This window comes from Panthera pardus, unplaced genomic scaffold (genome assembly GCF_024362965.1).
Source record: "Panthera pardus isolate Hobbes unplaced genomic scaffold, ASM2436296v1 HiC_scaffold_1, whole genome shotgun sequence".
NCBI lineage: Eukaryota > Metazoa > Chordata > Mammalia > Carnivora > Felidae > Panthera > Panthera pardus.
The window spans coordinates 62,687,116-62,705,630 of record NW_026526654.1 but is presented as its reverse complement, the minus strand read 5'-3'; the positions used below and the strand labels follow the sequence as shown (position 1 = coordinate 62,705,630).

Below are 18,515 nucleotides of genomic sequence, written 5' to 3'. Positions count from 1 at the left end.
ATCGGTAGCTTACAGCATCATAGGCTGGTTATTTCCTGCCCAGTTGTGGCATATTTAAAAAAAAAAATTCTTCTCTGTAGTATCTCTAGATGTTTCTAAGTTTACTTTTTTTATTATATTGTTTTCATTCCTTAAATATGTGCAGTTATTATTCCTTTTTTTAAGAAATCAAACTGTTTGGGGTGCCCGGGTGGCTCAGTCGTTTAAGCGTCCGACTTCGGCTCAGGTCATGATCTCGTGGTTTGTGAGTTTGAGCCCCATGTCAGGCTCTGTGCTGACAGCTCAGAGCCTGGAGCCTGCTTCGGATTCTGTGTTTCCCTCCCTCTCTGCCCCTCCCTGGCTCATGGTCTGTCTCTCTGTCTTTCTTAAAAATAAAGATTAAAAAAAAGAAATCAAACTGTTTTTTATTTTAAAAGCTTTGCTATATAACTAAAACATTTTTTCTTAATTAATCTATATGAATAAGAAATTACAATATGGATTTTTTGTTAAAGGGAAGGGCTTGAATTAATAAATGTTCAAATTAATAAATTAATAAAGGGGTAAGGCAAAAACAACCACTTGGAAGGGTGTTAAACTGAAAGCATGGCCTTACATGTATTTTATTATTTATATTTCACACTTGAAAATTCAAACTGATAAGCTTAGTTGGACAACACAGCTAGAATTTAACACAAGAAAAGAGAATGTTGGCATTTTCCAAAGTGTATTCCATAGAACCTTAGTTCCTTAACATGTTCATGGCCAAAAAGTGATGGATAACTTTTCATAGCATAAAATGTTCTGCCTCAAAAAATTCTTTTATCCAAAAAAATTGGGAAGCAGTGGGTTAAACAGAGTTAAACAAGCTTATTTATAGTGTGCCTTTTAGGAATATTTATTTCATTAGTTTTTTTTAAAGATTTTATCTTTAATTCATCTCCACACCCAGTGTGGACCTCAAACACGTAACTCTGAGATCAAGAGTCACACACCCCACGACTGAGCCAGCCAGGCACTCTTTGGGAACATTTAAAATGTCCATGTGCACTGTAGAGCTCTAAGGGTCCAGTATAACAGGCAGCATCTCTAACATGTGTTTGTACCCGTGTTTTATCTGATAGGACTGGTGTTCTATAATGCACACTTTGAGAAATTTTGGAATATGGAAAAAATTCTTAACCTAGAGAACAGTCTGGCATGGTACAGACTTAGTTGAAGTCATGTTCTAAACCATTTTAGTTGCTTTTTAGAAGCCACTGAAAAACTTCTTAAAAAGTCTTAAAGTCCTAAATTGTCCATTTAATTAGTTAGCTTCATGTTCTTATTCACACAAAGACAGGTGAGACATGAAGGTGTGTGGCCCACGTTGAGGGTGGGACACAAAGAGAATGGACAACAGTCAGTGCTGCCCGGAGAATATCTAAGTTAGATTCTACACCGTAGATGTCCTTGTGATACCTCATGGGAGAATCCGTTTCAGCTTGGACAGCTTGGACCAAATGGAGAGCACCCTCCCCACCCCACACCAGTGACTCACTGCAGGCAGTGCTGGTGGAAGGGATTTAAGTATAAATCTGCCGGTATACCTTTTCTCCTTCTTCCTCTGCACACAATACTGACCTGTGGCTGGGCCAGGCAATAGCCATACAGTGATCATGAGATACTTAAGAATAAAAGCTGATGAGGTAAGGATGGCAGGGCAAGGTGGGGGACAGGGGGGCGGAGAGAGAGAGAACAAGAGCGCATATGGGTCCTTGACAGTCTCCTTGAGCCACTGCACTGGCCCCAGCCTGCTATGTTTGAATGTTTTGTAATGAGACACAAATGAAATCCTATTTGTTTAAGCTACCATTCATTAGTCAGGCTTCGTGTTATCTGCACTGGGAACACCTCCTTAACCAAACCAATGCTCTGTCTTGGCTGAGAAAGGGCTACTGTGGAAATAATGTATCTGTATAGCTGAGAAACTGAAAATCAGATGTGTCTGAACATATTTGACAAAACAGTGGGATGAGTCTTCCAGAAGCACAGTTTCCTGTGCTCTGAAAAGCCTCTTGGGGGAAACTCATCCTGCACAAAGCAGATGCTAGACATTGTAAGAGCTTGACTCCAGTAAGAGAGCTTTGGTTGTTGGAGGAGGGGACTTTATGGAAATAGCCTTGATCCTCAAATATCAATCTCAAATATCCAATACTGATAATGAAATGTGTTTCCTGACCCAGAACTCATTAGAGTTTACACTGGGTTATTAGGAGGAGGGAGTCTGTAAAAGAAAAGGAATGGCGATAACCTCATGGGACAAGCTTAGCTTTCCAGCCCCTGTAAGGGTATAACACGTAAGGGGCACAGCACTCTCCTGCTTTGGAACACAACACTGCAGTGTTTTAACATCTCAAAAGCTCTGTGTCCTCAGCTGTTTCAGGAGGTGCTAATGCCCCAGTAAGGTGGCAGATGCCACGTGTGAGAGGGAATTTGTTTGCAAAGGCATATAAGATATTGTCTGGGGGCTCCCAGAAATATCTAAAGGAAGCTTTGCAGGACTCATAGGTAAACTGGATGGGGCAAAAATCCATTTACCGAAAGAAATTTGGTAAATGCTATTAACATAGCCTTATCTATACCTGTAGCCTGGTGAAACTAAGGCAATTTATGTTATAGAATGTGCAAAGGTGTTAGCCCCCACAGCTTTACCCCTTCATTACAGCCTCCTCAGAGAGAGGCTCCTCAGGGTGGAAGGCTACAGCACCCAGCTGGCGGAGAGACAGGATCACAAACGTCATCTTGCTCTCTCCTTTCTTCATGCTTTCTCTCTTGCAGAATAAGGCACGAGCTGTACATGCCATCTTAGCAGTATCTTTGATTCTGGAATTTTAAGAGGAAACAAGGTAAGGTCAAAGAGAGTAGGATTTACTACTCTCTTAGTAAGGCTAAGGTTGGCTGCTTAGCGCTGGCCACTGGCTTAGGAAGAGGATACACTGCATGTCAAGTATGTATATTCTCCAGCTAGTTCAACAGGATAGAAAAGCAGGCGAAGATGTAGGGATGAAACTCTAGAAGAGTGCGCTTGGGCTGGAATAATTCCCTGTATTGTATATCTTATATATCATAGCACAGCAATAGGCAACAGGCAGGATTCAGGCTCATCTAAGTTGGGAACCTCGATAATATATACTCAGAAACTGAATGGGGAGGGGGCATTGAGACGGTTTCATTTCTCCTTCCTCCTGAGTGTGTGTGTCTCCTGCCTCGGATTCTATCTGTTGACGTACATAGGATGCTCACACACTTGACGGTTCCCCAACTCTGCTAAGACAGCAGCTCTGCCCAGTGGGTAGGTTCCACTCACCTTGATTTTAGTTTCCCTGAAAATCCCTGTAGGTGGTGAAAACCTTTGCTGCTGCAGGAAGGCAACTGGAGCTGATGAGAACTTAAGCTTGGAAATGGAAATGAATTTAGTAGTTTTTCTATTATTTTACTTTTCCTCCCAGAAATAAAGTGAAATCTAGGCTTTCGATTTGTCTCCAGTCCACTAAATGATAGCTTTCCTTTTTCCTGTAACTGATTTCTGTCTCTAGAACTCACACATGATCCCTGTTTTTGGAAGACGCACTTGGACTTGCCAAATCGAAAGAATGAGAAGAGCTATATTGCTCCCAATATTGTCCTGGGAGCTGCTCAGTCAATGGGGGTGGCCCTGTTTCCCTGAGGAAATGGCCACACTCTTATCCAAGGGTTTTTACATCCCTGCAATGTAAGAAAGTCTTTTTTTTTAATGTTTGTTTATTTATTTATTTATTTATTTATTTTTTATTTGTGAGAGAGAGAGAGCATGAGAGGGAGAGCGGCGGAGAGAGAGGGAGACACAGATTCAGAGGCAGGCTCCAGGCTCTGAACTGTCACAGCACAGAGCCCGATGCAGGGCTTGAACTCACAAGCTGGGAGATCATGACCTAGCTGAAGTCAGATGCTTAACTGACTGAGCCACCTAGGTGCCCCTGTAAGAAAGTCTTAATGTCTCCATATCCTTGCCAAGATTTGTCTTTTTTATTATAGCTATCCCAGGAGTGCGAGGTGATATCTCTGAGTGGTTTGATTTGCATTGCCCTAATGACTAATAATGTTGAGTACGGTTTCATGGTTTTATTAGACTTTTAATATCTTTTTTTTTTTTGAGAAATGTATATTCAAGTCTTTTGCCTATTTTTAAATTGGATTATGTTTGTAGTTTTTATCTTTAGGTTGTAAGAGTTCTTTAGATATTCTGGATACAAGTCTCTTATCAGTTATATGCTTTGCAAATATATTCTCCCTTTTTTGTGAGCTGTGTTTTCACTTACTGGAAGGTATCTTTTGAAGCAATAAGTGAGCATAATAGCAAGTTAAAAGTTAAAATTGAGTATAGCCATCAACAAAATTAATAGCAACCTACTCAGTAGAAGAAAATATTTGCAAATCATATACATGATAAGGGATTAATAACCAAAATATATAAAGAACTCATACAACTTAATAGGAAAAAAAGTCATCTGATTTTAAAATGGGCAGAAAATTGAATAGACATTTGTCCAAAGAAGACATAGCAATGAGCAATCAGCACACAAAAAGATGCTCAATATCACTCATCATTAGGAAAATGTAAATCAAAACCACAATGAGATATCACTTCATACCTATTAGAATGGCTATTATCAAAAAGACAAGAGATGACAAATGTTGGCAAGGATGTAGAGAAAAGGGAACTCTGAGTACTTATCCAAAGGAAATGAAAACACTAAGTTGAAAAAATACATGCACCCCAATGTTCACTGCAGCATTATTAAAATAGCCAAGACTTGGAAACAACTTAAGTGTACATCTAGATGAATGGATAAAGAAGATGTAGCATTACACGTATAATAGAATATTATTCAGCCATAAAAAAGAAGGAAATCTTACCATTTGCGACAATGTGGGTTAACTTTGAAGGCATTATGCCAAGTGAAGTAAGCCGGACAGAGAAAGACAAATACCATATTACCCCACTTACATGTGGAATCTAAAAACAAAACAAAACCAGACTCAAAGACACAGAGAACAGATTGTGGCAGCTGGGGTGGAGGGGTGGGGAGTGGAAAGGTACACAGGGTGTGGGGGGCAAATGGGTAAAGGTGGTCAAAAGGTACAAACTTCCATTTATAAAATTAAATCCGTCATGAGGATATAATGTACGGTGTGGTGATTATGGTTAATAATACTGTATTGTATATTTAAAAGTAGCTAAGAGAATAGATCTGAAAAGTTCTCATCACAAGAAAAATTATAATTTTTTGTGGTGATGGGTGTTAACTACACATATTGCAGTGATCAATTTGCAATATATACATATATGGAATCATTATGTTGTACACCTGAAACCAATATAATGTATATGCCACTTATACCTCAACAAAAATTTAAATAATAAAAAACAGAAACAAAAAAGAATGAGTATAACTTTGCACATCACATTTAAGAGCATCATTCATGAATTAAATAAAGTGGACAGATATTGTAAACCATAAAGAATGGCTGAAGGAGGAGTCAGTGCTGACCATGGAAGGAAGTAAGGAGATATGTACCTCAATGGTTAAATATATAAAGGGCTGCAAATGTCCATTGGATAAAGAAGATGTGGTATGTGTATATATATATATATATATATATATATATATATATATATATACACACACACACACACACACACACACACACACAATGGAGTATTACTCAGCAATCAAAAAGAATGAAATCTTGCTATTTGCAACTATGTGGATGGAACTGGAGGGTATTATGCTAAGTGAAATTAGGCAGTCAGAGAAAGACAGAAATCATATGACTTCACTCATATGAGAACTTTAAGAGACAAAACAGATGAACATAAGGGAAGAGAAATGAAAATAATATAAAAACAGGGAGGGGGACAAAACATAAGAGACTCCTAAATATGGAGAACAAACTGAGGGTTACTGGAGGGGTTGTGGGAGGGGGGATGGGCTAAATGGGTGAGGGGCACTAAGGAATCTACTCCTGAAATCACTGTTGCACTATATGCTAACTAATTGGGATGTAAATTTAAAAACAAACAAAATAAATAAGTAAATATAAAAAGGGTTGCCATAAAAACCAGAGAACAGACATGATATGAGTTACTCCCGAAGGAAAAACTGGTACCGAAGATGGAAGTACTAGAGCAGATTCGGGTTCAAAGATTTTAGATGTTAGACTTGTTCAACAAAAACGGGGTTTCAGAGGAGCTCTCTACAGCGGACACATCCAAGTTAAAACGGTCACACCTCAACGACGTATTAGAGAGAACTGAACATTCTCTGGGAAGTTAAACTAGATAATCTTGTGGTTTTCTTCTTGTCTAAATTCTATGATTCTTTTAAAGTACACATTTTCAAATCATAAGAGATCATACTGGTCAACAAAAAGAATTTTTTCACTTAATCAAGCTGTGTGAGAATTTTGAATAGTCATGTTAAAATTATACTAAAAATATCCATTCTCCCCCCAAAAAGTCATCCAGTAGAAGCCATTCTAGAAACACTGCTCAAAACCTTAAAAGTTTGAAAGTTTCAGGGGTGTCTGGGTGGCTCAGTCAGTTGGGCATCCGACTTTGGCTCAGGTCATGATCTCACAGCTTGTGAGTTCGAGCCCCACGTCGGGCTCTGTGCTGACAGCTCAGAGCCTGGATCCTGCTTCAGATTCTGTGTCTCCCTCTCTGTGTCCCTCCCCTGCTTGCACTCTGTCTCTCTCTCAAAAATAAATAAAGATAAAAAAATTTTTTTAAAGTTTGAAGGTTTCAGTATCTCAGTAAAAACAGTGTTATACAATTAATTATTTCAGAGTATAATAGTGCCTGTCACATGTTAAATACAAATAATAAACATAAAAGACAAAAATAAACACGAATCTTCCCCATTTAACTTATTATTATTATTATTATTATTATTTTTGCCTCTTAGTTGCAGAGGTCAGGTCAAATTATCTTTATAGAACAATACTACTCCATTTTCCTTCTGTGGTCATGACAGGTAGAAGGAAATTGCTAAACTGTTCACAGAGCATAACAACCAGGGAATAAAGTTCCAGAAAACACTGGTTAAAATATTTCCTGGCTCATGATACAGAGAATAAAAGAAAAATTCCTTTAGACACAGAGTGGTATAAAGAGCTTGCAGCACTATAAAATTCAATAACATCATTGTTCATTTTCCTTGAAAAAGATAAAAAGTCCAGGAGAAAATTAAGCATGAAAAAGAAATCCAAGGATAATTATTTTTACTCCTATAAAGCAGGCTTAGCCATAACCACTCAGTTGTTTGCCCAGGGCAGCTGAGAATTTATACCAGATGAAGACATAATGAAGAATCCTGAATATTTTACTCTGCTTTTCTTTAATGTTTATTTATTATTTTTGAGAGACAGAGAGCACGAGCAAGGGAGGGGCAGAGAGCAAGGGAGACACAGAATCCGAAGCAGGCTCCAGGCTCTGAGCTGTCAGCACAGCGTCCGATGCGGGGCTTACACCCAGGAACTGCAAGATCATGACCTGAGCAGAAGTCGGATGACTAACTGACTGAGCCACCCAGGCACCCCTGACTATTTTACTCTTATGGGAAGGCTTAGGTAGCCGAAACAAAATCAGAAATTTGTAATATTTTAAACATTTTCACTTTTGTGTAAGAAAGATGTGACGGCAGAAAAAATAAAATTCCCAGAGGAGCTAATGAAAGAAAACAAGTTACAACTTAAAAAACAAAACAAAACAAAACAGAAAACAGAGTGTGAGCTAGTAGAGCACAGACCCTTCCAGGGTTTAAACAAAGGAGATTCACCACAAATGTTAAAATGCAGCAACAGCGACACAAATTGGGACAGTCAAGCAAAGAAAAGCTAACCGAGTAATGGAGAAGCAACGAAAAAAGCGAGACAAGTGCAGCATTACTTCTAACAAGTTCACCAGAAAGGGAAAAGGACAAGGCATTCCTTACCTGTAAGGAAATATTTGTTGCAGGAAATAACGGATTCTGAGGGGAGGCCCGAGAGTAGGAGGAGTTACGTGGATCAAAGGGAATCAAACAACTGGGTTCAAAAAACTTAGAATTACTGGGAAAAAGGATTTTAACCTTAAATTTCTTTTAAATAATAAACATATTTAAAAATACCTGCTCATTTAAGTCTTTCAACAGAAAGTCCTTTCATAAGATGGATGAGAGTCAGAAATAAAACCATGGGGGAAATGCGTACTTTTTTTTTTTTTTAACTTTACTATCACAGACTCTTGCATCCCCTATAAAACTTAACTTACTGCGGTCTTGTTTAAACAAACAAATTCACTTCCTGGTAACACTAAAGGCATCCAATAGTGAAAGAGTGCCATGGTGCTGCTCTTTAGAGGACTGACTGCCCCACCTAAAGCATTAAATTATTTCAGACCACTGAGATGCCCTTTGACATTAGACTCAATTATTTAACAGGAAATGGTGACCCGAGAGTTACGCTGTTTTGAAAAGATGGAGGGGGGTGGCTATTATGGGATAGTGAAAAGAATACCTAATTAACTTCCAGAATGGTATCTCAATTTTTTCATCTGCAAAATGGAGATAATAAAATCTATCTACCTTTTGGGTTCTCATGGTGCAAATCTAGTGGACTGCAACCCAGGACTGATGGCATAAGTCACCCCTGGACTTATTACTGGGAACAGAGACCTTCAGAGTGACCCTAGCTGTCTGTGAGGGGCCCCCACAGGGCTGCATAGGTGAGCTTTGGATCTGAGCCCTTGGGTCCTCCATTCCAACCTCTTTGTTAAGCTGCCATCCTGCTGCTACAAGGATCAAAGCTCTCCTGAGATGTTCCCTCTCTGCTGTCCCAAGGGGTGGACTGTTTCCCCTTCCTCACAACATGGTGGATACTGGCATGTGCCTTTTAGTGAGATTTTCTGACATTTAAGGGAACTTAGAAAGTATGACACAGAGAATGATTTCTGCACAGGCCCAGAGCCATTCCAGGGCTGCTTAGAGTGACCACTCCCAACTGTCTCCTAGTTGGCTTCCTTGTGGTGGTGTGTGTCAGATCCTTTGGAAAGCAGATGTGGGCTTGGAATTGGCAGTGCAAAGACTTTACTGGGGAATAAGACCCACAGGAAGATTGGGATTGGGTAGAAGAGCCATTAGACTGGGATAGAGATCTGACAAAGTCTCTCTTGTCCAATGGGAGCTCCAGAGCAAAGACTGTCTTTGTTGAGGGTGACCTGAAGGAGCTAACAGCTGGAGGCTATCAGCTGACCATACTCCTCACAGCTGGGCAATGAGTCTTTCTTGAAGGGGTCTCTGAGCAGCGTACATTCCTGTGTCTGCACACAACTCAACACCTCTAGGTATTCACTCCACATCATCAGAAAGGCCACTGCATCACTTGGCCTCCCAAGTGACCAAACTGACCCCTCACCCAGAAAGGAGAAAAAGTCTGAGACCTGATTCCTATATCTTCAGGTCCTGCCTCATGCCCTACAGACTCCACCCTCCACCCCCACATGACTGACAATGGAAAAGTCTATTCCACTCATAGAGACATACTGCCATCCACAAGAGTGTGGCTGGTCTATGGCCCTAATAAGACAATCGCACAGATATCTAGTAGTAGTATATTCCCCAAATATGGGCTATTCCATCTTGAAAAGTACCACATGTGGCATTTCAGCAGCTAATCCAAATGGCACTGTGCCAACCTCAATAAAGATCCTTGCCAGTCTCTTTTCTTCAAGGTGCCATAATCTTGGAATCCAGTTGTATCCAGGGGCACCTTATTTAAAAAAACAATATATGTCTAAAGTGCTTTGAGACTCATTTTCTATGTAAATGCAAGAAATTATCCATATAGTGCCAAATATTTATGGATGTATGAAAACATTCTTGACTGAATTTCTCACTTTCCTTCTAAATATAGCTATCATGCACTTTCAAATAGTGAGTAATCAGCAAGAACATGCCAAAGTTTAAGAAGAGAGCATTTAAAGCATTTTTTTATTTTCCTCTTCAGAGCATATACTTAATATGGTTAGTCTCAAGCTCAAATACAGATTTTTTTCAAAAGTTAATTTTAAGACATGTGTTTGAAACTCAGAACATATTTCCCATTGAAACAAGATGACACAGCAGGAAAAGTACCTGGAACTGTAAGGACTTACCTCTTTTTCAATTATAAAATATTCTTAGGGGTATGATGCATATCAAAACATTTTTAAAAAGACAGATCATTCACCTCCTTCACCGTTCAATTCAACCTGGCAACTTACAGTGTAAAGAAGACTCAAAACATTGGAACAGAAACTCAGAAGAGAGGAAGAGACAAGGCTTTGGAAGGTGGACTTGAGGAGGAAGGCTAAGAGGAATTACCCCCTCCCCCATGCCAATCTCAATTTGTCTTGGCTTTCACCATTTCTTACGTCCACCATAGAGTCCATCCCCTAGCAAACACAAACCCGTGCTTCCAGCAGTGGCGTGAGGGCAGTGATGAGAAGTCCCTCCCTCCTTTTCTCTCCACGCCTCTGCTCTTTCTCCCTATTCTACCTCTCACCTCCATTTTTCCTCTTCATTCTCCTCCATCTTCTGTCTCCCCCCTCTCTCAAAAGTCTTCTCTATTCTTCTTCCTCCCTGAGCCACATGTCCCATCATGCCTTATGTTGCCTCATTTCCACCTTTAAATTCTTCTCTGGTCTATCTCTTTCTTGTACCCATGGCCACTGCCTGGATCAGGCTCTCACCATTTCTCCCCTGCAACCCACATGATTCTCCCTGTCTCTACTGTCAGGTGTCCCATCCATTCTCCATCTTATAGGTACAACACATTTCATCACGTTGCTCTCCTCCTTAAGGACCCCAACACTTTGGGGGATCAAATCTAAATCCCTCATAGCTGGCTCCTGCCTCCTTTTGGGCCTCATGTCCTTGCCACACCTGCACCCATTTCATCTGACTGAGTCCTTCTTGACCCCTCAGGCTGGATTGGGCAGGCCTCCTTGAGCCTTCCTTAGTGTAACACCTTTAACTTAGCATTGTTAGTTGCTTCCTTCTGTTTCTCCTATGAGATGGTGAGCACTTTGAGGATGGACACTAAGGCTGTTGTCTGTAGTGCAGTGTTACAGAATCAAATCCATTCTACTACCAGTTTTGGGCACAGTGACAAGAGGAGTGAGGCCCTGGATGAGACGAGAGGTGACCAGGAGTGATGAGTTTAAGGAACAGCAGCACACGTGACAGTCATGTGTCACTCTGGACTGCAGAGGGCCTGCTTTAGCATGAGGGAAAGGATCCAAGTGAAGGAGGGAAATTCTCAGCAGCTGATGTAAGAGAGAGCCACTTTTACAGCAGGAGGCTAGAGCACAGGCGAGCAACTTGGACTAAATTGAGCACAACTAAGTCAGGAAATTCCTGTATTCTCATTTTAATATATCATAGCATCAACAAAAGCAAATGTTGATAATCAGTATCACAGCTCAGATGCTTTAGACCTAGATGTCCCATTGAAAATGAATGCTAAATATCTATCTTGTTTTAAAAATTCTTTGAAATGCAGTAATTTTTGTGAAAAAAAAATCTTCCTAGGATACTTTTGTAAGTCATATATATTGTGAATAATGTACACAATATTGTGTATATGAATAATGTACATTCTGAACCAAACCTTGCTGAATGGTGCTGAATGAGCATTATTAATAAGGAGTATTAATTAAGATCCCTTTTTGTATTAGAATGCCCTCCTTCAATCTATGAAGCTTCTTCCTCCCAGGCAAATCTTGTCTTTAAAAATAGTACTTTTGGGGTGCCTGGGTGGCTTAGTCGGTTAAGCGTCCAACTTTGGCTCAGGTCATGATCTCAGAGTTCGTGGGTTTGAGCCCCGCATTAGGCTCTGTGCTGACAGCTCAGAGCCTGGAACCTGCTTCGGCTTCTGGGTCTCCCTCTCTCTCTGCCTCTCCCCCGCTCACACCCTGTCTCTTTCTCTCTCTCCCAAAAATGAATAAAAACGTTAAAAAATTTTTATGAAAAAAATAAAAATAGTATTTTTGACCAGAACAACATAAGTAGCCCCAGATTCCTGGTAACAAAAACATTTGCCAAGAATTTTTCTTCCTTAGAGTTGAGAGTGGCTGTGTGTTAACTATGTCAGGCTACAAGGGAAACACTAACTTGCTAATTCTGGAGCAGAAATTCCTTTCTCATTGCTGTTTTTCTATCTACACCTGCCGATGCACAGCAGCAACAACAGAAATCAGTCAAGGGATACACAAATATGTAGCTTAATACAGGTTTTAAAAAGAGAAAGTGTTCCATTTCATGCTTTAGTACAATAAATATTTAATAAACAGAGCAAACAAAAAAATGCTTTTGTACTTTCTTTGGGTGACAGGGCAGGCAGAGGAGAAGGGAGGAGGAGGAAGGGAACAGAATTAGACATAAACAAGAGGGAAAGATGAGAGACAGATAGGCACCGAGAAATCAATATACAAGCGGGAAGATAGATAAAGACAAAAGCAGAACCAGATAGGTAGAAGGGTTAAATTTCGGTGGTTGATTGAATGCGAGGGGTAAAAAGAGAAGACACAGAGGTTTCAAATGTCCGCATAAGGTGGTACCACTAACCCTGGTGAGACAGACCAAGAGAGGAACAGGGTAGCGATGAGGCAGAATACTGAGTTCGGTCTCAGGCATAACGTGTTTGAAGGACCTGTCCCAAACCAGGCTGAGGTTGCCTTTCAGGAGTTGGAATTACAAGACTCAGAGAAAGGGAATTAAATTCAGAGTTCATCCCTTTCGAGATGGCAACCAACGGTGTGAAACAAAAGGAACAAAGTGGTAGGTGGAGAGCAAAGGCAGAAGAGACCCACAGTGAATGCTAAAGAATGACGTTGTTAAACTCTTGTTAATAGCTTTTTCCAGCGAAAGGCATGTGATGGAATATGCTGCATTATTGTGCAAACATTTGGGTTTGACATTTTGTGATACGTTGATCTAAATGTCTATTGCTAATTTGATTTGTGGCTTTACTCTGTTTTAATGGTCCAGGATCTCACAAAGATACACAGAATCAAAAGGAAGAAGCAGCACTTCCTAAATAATGACACTCATTGTCTATCCTATACATTAATTATGCAGAAGTATTTGCTGAAATCCAGGTGGTCGATTTACATCTTCCCTGATATCAATTGGTTGCTCTCTCAAATTGGAAAGTGTATTTTAAAATTTGTAACAAATGGGTTGAAAGCCTACTGAAACTCTTCATTGGGTAGATGTTTAAATGGGTTAGAAACTTATATTACCAAGTTTTCCCAAATATTTTTGGTGTGCAGATACGAAAGTTTTAGCAGGTGTCATGTTTACATGGATTAGACAAGAGAGTCACTTAATGGTGGAGACATTGCCAAACTTCTGTTTTCAAAATGCTCTCTACATAACACAAGTTTCTTGTGAAAAGGAATTAATTTCTCTCTCTTTAGTTGACTTCATTTCAGATCTGTTTAGTATGTGATTGCTTACCCCTCCCAATGTGGCTGATGAAAGAGCACTTACTAAAAGGTCAGTTCTGCCATTTCATAATCTCTTGGCTCACAATATTAGCACCATTTTTAATCAGCAGCTTCTCTGCAGTGATTTTTTTAAATTTTACTTAAATTCCAGTTCGTTAGCACATAGTGTAATATTAGTTTCAGTGGTAGAATTTTATGATTCATCACTTACATACAGCACCCAATGTTCATAAGAACAAGTGCCCTCCTTAATGCCCATTTAGCCCATCCCCTACCTACCTCCCCTTTAGCAAACCTCGGTTCTCTATAGTTAGGAATCTCTTATGGTTTACCTCCCTCTCTGTTTTTATGTTATTCTGTTTTTCCTTCCCTTCCCCTATGTACATGTTTCATTTAATTCCACATATGAGTGAAATCATGGTATTTGTCTTTCTCTGACTGACTTATTCTGCAGGCTCCATCCACATGGTTGCAAATGGAGAGATCTTATTGTTTCTTTATGACTGAGTAATATTTCAGTGTGTGTGTGTGTGTGTGTGTGTGTGTGTGTGTGTGCATCACAACTTCTTTATCCATTTGTCAGTCAGTGTTTGGGCTCTTTCCATAATTTGGTTATGATGATAATGCTGTTATAAGACATTAGGGTGCATGTGTCCCTTTGAATCAGTGTTTTTGTGTCCTTTGAGTGAATACCTAGTAATGCAATTGCTGGATCATAGGGTAGTTCTATTTTTAACATTTTGAGGAAATTCAATACTGTATTTTAGAGTGGTGGCACCCCTTTGCATTCCCATCAACAGTGTAAGAGGGTTTCCCTTTCTCCACATCCTCTCCAACACCTGTTGTTTCCTGTATTGTTAATTTTAGCCACTCTGACCTGTGTGAGGTGATATCTCGTTGTAGCTTCGATTTGTATTTCCCTGATGATGAGTGATGTTGAGCATCTTCTCATGTGTCTGTTAGGCTTCTGGATGTCTTCTTTGAAAAAAATGTCTTATTCATGTCTTCTGCCCATTTATTAAGTGGGTTATTTGTTTTCTGGGTGTTGAGTTTGATGAGTTCTTTATAGATTTTGGATATTAACCTTTTATCAGATATGTCATTTGCAAATACCTTTTCCCATTCCAAAGGTTACCTTTTAGTTTTGTTGGCTGTTTCCTTCACTGTGCAGAAGTTTTTTTTTTGGTGTTTTTTTTTTTTATCTTGATGAAGTCCCAATAGTTCATTTTTGCTTTTGTTTCCCTTGCCTTCAGAGACACATCTGGTAAGAAGTTGCTATGGCAGATGTCAAAGAGGTTGCTCCCTGTGTTAACCTCTAGGATTTTGATGGTTTCCTGTCTCACATTTGGGTCTTTCATCTAAATGATCAAGACAGTATGGTATTGGCACAAAAACAGACACATAGATAATGGAAAAACTGGAAATGGACCCACAACTATATGGTCAACTAATCTTTGACAAAGCAGGAAGAAATATCCAATGGAAAAAAGACAGTCTGTTCAACAAATGGTGTTGGGAAAACTGGACAGCGACATGCAGAAGAATGAAACTGGACCGCTTTCTTACACCATACACAAAAATAAATTCAAAATGGATGCAGTGATTTTTTTAAAAATGATTTGTCCATTTTTTGAGGGTTGGTTTGTTTAGAGGTGTATATTATAATCCATAAATCCACGTAAACAGTGGTTTGTGTCAGTATGCTGAAAGCAGGTGAATGAATGAGATCACAACGGTGAACCTCCTCATTATGCAAGATGTTACAGTCTTCCCTGGAACATTTTGTGTACCCACGTGACACAGATGGAGTGGAGGCAACAATGTTATTCTCCATATAAATATCGGGAAAGCCTTTAAACTGAACTTCCAAATGTTAGGAAAGCATAATTTCCTTCTCATCTGGAAATTAAAAAAATATATAGATAGGATTTCCATTATTTTTTTCCTATACCCTAGTGGTTTTGTCTTCCAAAACCCAGGGGGACACGTGTTACCACTTCAGAGACCACTGCTTCAGAGCCGTGGTTCTCACAATTTAGGGTGTCTAAGAACCTTTTGGAGGTTATTTATTCATTTATTTAGGTAGTTTATTGAGAAATAATTTACATATAGTAAAACTTACCTATTTAGGCATATAGTTCTAGGTGGTATGGAACTGCCACCATAGTCAAGATATGGAAACATCAGCAGGTGATAATCCTAGCATCTGAGAGACAGAGAGAGAGAGAGAGAGGCAGAGAGAAAGGGAGGGAGAGAATCCCAAGCAGGCTCCTCACTGTCAGTGTGGAGCCCTATGCAGGGCTCAACCTCACCAACTGTGAGATCATGACCTGAGCTGAAATCTAGAGACTGACACTTAATCAACTGAGCCACCCAGGTGCCCCAGCCCCAAAGAGGTTTTTTTTTTTTTAATGTTTATTTATTTTTGAGAGAGAGAGACAGAGTGCAAGTAGGGGAGGAACAGAGAGAGAGGGAGACAGAGAATCTGAAGCAGGCTCCAGGCTCTGAGCTGTGAGCACAGAGCCTGATGTGGGGCTTGAACCCAGGAAACGTGACATCATGACCTGAGCTGAAGTCTGATGCTGAGCCAAGCCAGGCGCCCCACCCCAAAGAGGTTTCTAAGCAGAACACTACAGTATCCACTACAGCCCACTTTTTATGCCCCTCATACCCATATGCATTTTAATGGCAAGTTCCCTTGGTCTGTAAACAGCCTACCCGGGATTCTGGTAGGTCTTGTTTCCTGTGGAACTTAACAAAAAAAGGTCATTGGGAAGAACAAAAGCCTCTACTGCCACAGTTGATCTGGAGACGGTACTAATACTTGATACCCACCTCTTCCTTTGCCCATTCCCCTTAACCTCAGCCAGGAGCTATGCCAGTCTAGGTGGCTTGCCTACTACAATGACCCAGACTCTCATTCTTGAGGGGTCTGAGCTCCTGTTACCATGATCCTGCAGCTTCTGTATCTGTGAATTTGTTATTAAAGTGGGGCAACTGATGCTTTGATTTCTGTGTTTCCCTTTCTTTCTGCCCCTCCCCAACTCATACTCTGTCTCTCTCTCAAAAACAAAGCATTAAAAACATTTTTTTAACGTTTATTTATTTTTGAGACAGAGAGAGACAGAGCATGAACGGGGGAGGGTCAGAGAGAGGGAGACACAGAATCTGAAACAGGCTCCAGGCTCTGAGCTGTCAGCACAGAGCCCGATGCAGGGCTCGAACTCACGGACCGCGAAATCATGACCTGAGCCAAAGTCGGCTGCTTAACCGACTGAGCCACCCAGGCGCCCCAAAAATTTTTTTTAAAAATGGGGCAACTGAGAACCAAGAGATGCTTCACATGGATTACTTGAGCACCAAGCATATTCTACCCTGCCCTCCGTTGTGTAGCAACAACTCATAACCACCCCTGCAGCTCAACGTCAACTACCCACCCATCTTGCTATAGCAGGGAGGGGATTTCGACAGAAACTATTATAATATTCCTTAAGTCGATGGAGCCTTAAGAGACTGTGATGTGCCTTGAAGATAGTATAATGTATAACTTGTTTACTGGGAAAAAATAATTTCTGTGGAAAGGAAATAATTTGGCAAAATATTTCTGAGCTGCTCTGTCCTGATACTCCAAGCCTTTTCCATTCAGAAACCAAAACTCTTCATTGATTCTGAATCCTTGTCTAGCAACTTTCCACCCCTTACTTTTTTTTTACAGCCAAAATCTTCAAAAGATGTCTCTGCCAGCATTTTCCAAAGCATCCAAGCAATACTAGTTCCATGGTATTAAAAAGCAATTTTAGGGTAAATGTATTTGGAAATTTTAATTATCACTAATAGCTAAGATTCGCTGATGGCTTGCTACAAAGTAGGCACTATGCTAAGAGATTTCAGAGTATTAGCTCATTTACTTTATTCAGGCATTCATTCATTCAACAAATATTTACTGAATTCATACTATGTGCCAGTCACTGTAATAGATGTTGGGAATATAATAAAATAGAACAACCACAAAAGACATAGTTGTTACCCCCACAGGGCTCACACTTTAGTGGGAAGACAGGTATTAATCAAAGAATCACAAATAAGTGTAAAATTGCAGTGTTGTTGAATGCTATAAAAGAGAGATACATGGTAGTATAAAAGAATATCATCAGGAAACTGACTTTGTCCAAAAAATTATGGAAAACTTCCCCAAGAAATTGGAAATTGGGCTGGGGTTTGAATAATGAATATACATATACATATGTACATATGTGTGTGTATATGTATATGTATATGTATATGTATATGTATATGTATATATAAAGGTGTGGAGAAGAGATGAGAGAGTGACAAGATTGGGGAGAGAAAACTCTAGGAGGTTCCTGCAGCAAACAGAAAAGGCAGCATTGAGGTCTGAACCAGAGCAATGACAGAGGGACTGAGGAGAGGGAAGAACAGATGGCTAGGAGAGAGGTAAATTCAACAGGATTTGCTTATCATTTGGATGTAAGAGGTAAAGGTATAAAAAGGTTTAAGGGGTACCTAAGGCTTCTAATTTGGTTTGAAGGTTAAAACGGGTTACTATTGACTAAGATAGGGACATAGGAGAAGCAAGTTTTGAGAGAGATGGGATGAGTTCAGTTTTGAGTCTAAAATACCTGTGAGTCCTTTAGATTAAGATTATTCCATTTAGACACTATTGGCATTTTACGCCAGATCATTCTTTTTTTGTAAGATCTTGTCCTGTTCACTGCGTGATGTTTAGCAGCATCCCTAGCCTGGGACCCACTAGATGCCAGGACTACCCTATCCCTGGTCCTGAAAATCAAAAATGCCTCCAGACATCATCAAGTGTTTCTTGGGGGACAAAATCTGTGTTGAGAGTCATTGGTTCAGATAGAGGCTGTTCCCAGGGTTTCAACTGCCTTGCATATGCTAACATACTCATATTTGCATCTCAGCCCACACCTTCTTCTGAGCTCTGGACTCAGACAATAAACAG

At 40.0% G+C, this 18,515-nt stretch overlaps 1 long non-coding RNA gene across 3 annotated transcripts in view; it reads right to left on the bottom strand.

The window, feature by feature from the left end:
* LOC109265878 (uncharacterized) overlaps nucleotides 1-18,515 on the bottom strand; it is a 73,183-nt gene that overhangs the window by 39,288 nt on the left and 15,380 nt on the right. The gene's annotated exons all lie outside the window — the stretch shown is intronic.